The sequence below is a fragment of the Silene latifolia genome, chromosome 3 (genome assembly GCF_048544455.1).
Source record: "Silene latifolia isolate original U9 population chromosome 3, ASM4854445v1, whole genome shotgun sequence".
Taxonomy (NCBI): domain Eukaryota; kingdom Viridiplantae; phylum Streptophyta; class Magnoliopsida; order Caryophyllales; family Caryophyllaceae; genus Silene; species Silene latifolia.
Genome location: NC_133528.1, coordinates 90,990,621 through 90,995,431, shown reverse-complemented (window position 1 = coordinate 90,995,431; position 4,811 = coordinate 90,990,621). Strand labels below are relative to the sequence as shown.

General features: G+C 37.0%; 1 non-coding gene across 1 annotated transcript; it reads left to right on the top strand.

Annotated features, from left to right (window-relative positions):
* Nucleotides 1-1,048: 1,048 nt before the first annotated feature.
* On the top strand, nt 1,049-1,155 carry LOC141650487 (small nucleolar RNA R71). The gene has a single exon (XR_012546516.1). It is a non-coding gene; the product is annotated as a small nucleolar RNA R71 (small nucleolar RNA).
* The last annotated feature ends 3,656 nt before the right edge of the window (nt 1,156-4,811 follow it).

The window sequence follows — 4,811 nt, the reverse complement described above, 5'->3', positions numbered from 1 at the left end:
AAAAGGAAGTCTAATCACAATGGGCTCCTTCTCCTTGACCTTGTCTTCATTTTTCTTTGAAATCTCTTCTTTTGATGGTTCTCCATCCTTGGAGTTTTGCACAATTTCTTCCTTATCACTAGCTTCCACAACTTCATCCTCAACTTGCTTCTTCGGTGCTTCATACCTTGTACCACTTCTAAAGTGAATGGCACTAACCGTTTCATGTCTTGGGGGATTACTTTGAGGTGGTAATTGCCCCTTTTGTCTTTGTGAGCTTGAAGATGCTAGTTGAGTTAATTGGGTTTCCAACATCTTGGTGTGAGCTAGGATGTTGTTGATGGTGGTTTCCTTTGCTTGACTATCTTTTTGCATTTGAGTGAAAAATTCTTGTTGATTCTTTTGCATTTGGAGGACCGCTTTTTGGACATCAAAACCTTGGTCATTTTGGTGATTGTATGGATTTTGATTTTGGTAACCTTGGTTTTGGTTGTAAAAGGGTCTTTGATTTTGGTTTCTTATGGGAGGTGGGGTGTATGTTGTTTGAGGGTTTTGAACATTTTGGCTTTTGTATGAGAGATTTGGATGGAATTTGGTGTTTTCATTGTAATAGTTGGAATAAGGGGTACCACTCTTGTATGCTTGGAAAGCATTCACTTGTTCATTTGTTCCCCTACATTCACTTTGGTCATGTCCCAAAGTTCCACAATTCTCACATATCCCACTTGGGATTGATGAAGATGCCGTCATGGCATTAACATGATGCTTTGGTGATTTTGAGGCTTCTTCAAGTCTAGCCATAGCTTTTTCAAACTTCAAATTGATTGTGTCAATGTGAGCACTAAGTTGCGCACCCAATTGAGTAACGGAGTCCACTTCATGCTTTCCTCCTCTAGTAGCCTTGCGAGGTCTACTATATTGTGAGTTATGGACCGCCATTTCCTCAATTTTGTTCCATGTTTGATTGTCATCAACTTCGGTGAACATTCCATTTGATCCCATGTTGAGAATGTTCCTTGAATCTTCATATAGACCGTTCCAAAATTGTTGTACCAAGAACCACTCGCTAAGTCCATGATGAGGACATGAGCGACAAATTCCCTTGAACCGCTCCCAAGCTTCATACAAAGATTCTTCATCCCTTTGCTTAAAACCCGTAATTTGAGCTCTTAGCATGTTAGTCTTTTCCGGTGGGTAGAATTTTTTGTAGAAATCTAGAGCCAACTTCTTCCAAGAATCAATTCCGAAAGTGGCCTTATCAAGGCCCTTCAACCAATGTTTCGCGGTGCCAATTAGAGAAAAAGGAAATAAGACCCATCGAATTTGGTCTTGAGTTACACCGGTTTGAGAAATCGCATCACAATAGTCACAAAAGGTTTCCATATGAGAATGAGGGTCTTCACTAGGCATCCCCCCAAATTGGCTCCTTTCGACTAATTGGATAAAGGCGGATTTGGCAATAAAATTTCCGGTTAGATGTTGTGGTGTGGGAGTACCGTTGGGTAGGTTCTTGATACAAAATAAAAGTTTTCCATAAATCATTAGGACTAGTTTATTTCCTAATTAGAGATTATTATTAGTTTATTTTATTTCCTAGTTAACAGAATAAGGCAAGACGGTTTTAGGTAAGTTTCAGATTGTGTTTTAGGTTAGCTAGGTTGGTTTCTAACTCCTATATAAGGAGGTCTAATGTATTGTTTATCATATAGATTGAGAATTAATAAAAATTGAAGCAGAAGCTTTTTTTCGTGTTTGCAAGTTCTGTAAACATAGGATCGACGCGTTTTCGTTCCGAAACTGTTATTGTTTGACGCGTTTCAAACTCTAACCCGATTGATAGCAATAGGTCTTGCGATTCAATCACCATTGTTCGATCTATAGGTCTAGATCGCGCAAATATCCCATTGTTTCGATTTCAAGACAGATTTCGAAGCAAATATCCCTTTTAATTATTGTTCATTATTCTTTGAAACCGCTTCCGCGCAAATTTTCGTATCATAAGTGGTATCAGAGCTTCGGCTCTTGATTTCCTCAAATCTAGACGGTCCTAGGCGTGTCAAAGCCAAGTTATTAGTTGAATTTCTGATTGCGATTGGAGTTCAAGGGTTAAACTCAAGCAGGTAGTTTGAGGGTTAATCGGTTTTGCATCTCAGGAGCTCAAGGCGTGAAGGTTGCAAAAAAAAAAAAAAAAAAAAAAAAAAAAAAAGTTACTGTTCACGACGCGGTACTGTTCATCCGCGAAAAAAAAAAAAAAACAAACTGAAAAAAAAGGGGCAAAAAGAAGAAGACATGTCGGGAGTATTCTCAAGTCAAAGCACCTACGAGGAGAATGTTAAGTTTGATCCGACATCACCTTCTATCTTTGATGAATATGATCATGAGGAGGCGTGGTACTTTATTGAGATTAAGGACTTGTTGAATTTTAAGATGATTAATTTTCAAATAGAGGAGCATGATAGAAGTGTTGAGAAGCTATTCTTTCAAGTTGAATCTGTTATCAAAACGATTCATAACAATCAGGCTGATAGAGAATTTTCAAGACTTGTGCATGGAGGGAGGAGGGGTGGATGGCACGTTGAAATTAAGTGGAAGGCACGAGCTCATATGGGAAAAGATGGATAAGCTTGAAGGCTGCATTGAAGATGACGAGCTGAAAAGGAGAGCAATGATTTTGTTCTTAGTCAATTTTGCATCTGAATTTGCTAGGATTGTATTCGATCCCGGTGGATTTCATGGTTCTAAGAATCGGGACGATTCTTTTGAAGAAAGGGAGTATGATACAAAATAAAAGTTTTCCATAAATCATTAGGACTAGTTTATTTCCTAATTAGAGATTATTATTAGTTTATTTTATTTCCTAGTTAACAGAATAAGGCAAGACGGTTTTAGGTAAGTTTCAGATTGTGTTTTAGGTTAGCTAGGTTGGTTTCTAACTCCTATATAAGGAGGTCTAATGTATTGTTTATCATATAGATTGAGAATTAATAAAAATTGAAGCAGAAGCTTTTTTTCGTGTTTGCAAGTTCTGTAAACATAGGATCGACGCGTTTTCGTTCCGAAACTGTTATTGTTTGACGCGTTTCAAACTCTAACCCGATTGATAGCAATAGGTCTTGCGATTCAATCACCATTGTTCGATCTATAGGTCTAGATCGCGCAAATATCCCATTGTTTCGATTTCAAGACAGATTTCGAAGCAAATATCCCTTTTAATTATTGTTCATTATTCTTTGAAACCGCTTCCGCGCAAATTTTCGTATCAGTTCTCCTCGGTGGGTACGGAATGTGATGAAAACTTAGGCATTGTGGGTTGATTTTGTGTGGTATTTTGTGTTGGGTTCTCCTCACCTTCTCTTGCAAAAGGGTTGATGAACTCAATAGTTGGTTGAATATCTACAACCTCACCAATACCTCTCAAATTTCTCCTAGCAAGTCTTCTATTGGTTGTCAAAGTTCTTTCAATTTCACGATCAAAAGGTAACAAATCACCTTGTGACCTTCTAGACATGCAAAATATCAAACAACTTGAAAACAATTAGAACAAACCTTGAGGAGTTTTACTTCCCCAAGGCAAAGAAAGACACAACTAATAACAATATAAGAAAATCTAAATCAAGATAACACCGTCCCCGGCAACGGCGCCATTTTTGGTCGGTCGGAACTATATTCTATTTTTCGGAACAATTGTCGTTGGAAGTACCTAGACCAAAACACAATTTATAACTTCACAAACAACTCTACAATTAGTAAAGTGGCAAGTAAAGGTCGGATCCCAAGGGACGGGAATTAAGATGAGATTTCTATTGAAACTAGTGGTGTCTTAGGGGTGTCACAATTTGGGTTGATGTAGAAGGTCACTAAACTAAATAGCAATGAAAGTAAACAAGCAAGATGAATTAAAAGGATTGTAAATAATTGATAAAAAGCACTAGGGTGTCATGGGGTCATAGGGGAATCATGGGAATTGATCATACAAACATGTTCTCAAATTATAAGCAAGCAATTATTGTTGTGATGGATTGAGTTGGGTTATATCTTACAATCCTAGGAAAGTTTGGGTCCCGGAGCCGAATCGATTAGATTGTACAACACCTACAAGTCGACTTAATCTTCCCTACTCAACAACATGCATGGTCTAATGAGACTCGAGTTGGTTTATGTCTTACAAGTCTCATTGAAAAGATAGGTGATGGGTAAAAAATGCAAGGATTCATAGGCTCGCATTTCATCAAACATAACATGTGCATGAGTTGAGATCAAAACAAGCAAACAAATAAACCATGAAAGCATATTAATTTAAGCATGAATCATTCCCCATGTTGGTTTCCCCTAATTACCCATTAACCCTAGCTAGGTGACTACTCACTCATTATCATGTTGATCATGCTAGCAAGGTTGTCAATCATACCAACAAAGTAAAACATGATGAATAAATGAAAGTAATTAACAATAATTAAAAAGGGATTAAGAGGATTATACCTACTAATGATTCCAATAATAAAGCAAGAATAAAAGAAGTACTTGATGCTTGATTGAGAGGTTGTCAATCTCCCAATAATAACCCAAATAATCTTCAATTACCCAAAATAAGGATGAACAAAAGAGAGATTAAGGAAATAAAACTTGTATTAAAACTTGATTAATTGTTGATTACAAAACTAAAGAGAGATTTGATTGATATTAACTACTCTAAGAATTGATAAGAAGAACATGCTCTTCTAATTAGACTAATGGGGTATTTATAGTGGAAATTAGGTGGATGCATTAGGGTTAACTAAGGGCTAAACTAGTAATTACACTTTTTAGAATTGAGCAGGGAAACACCGGTATTT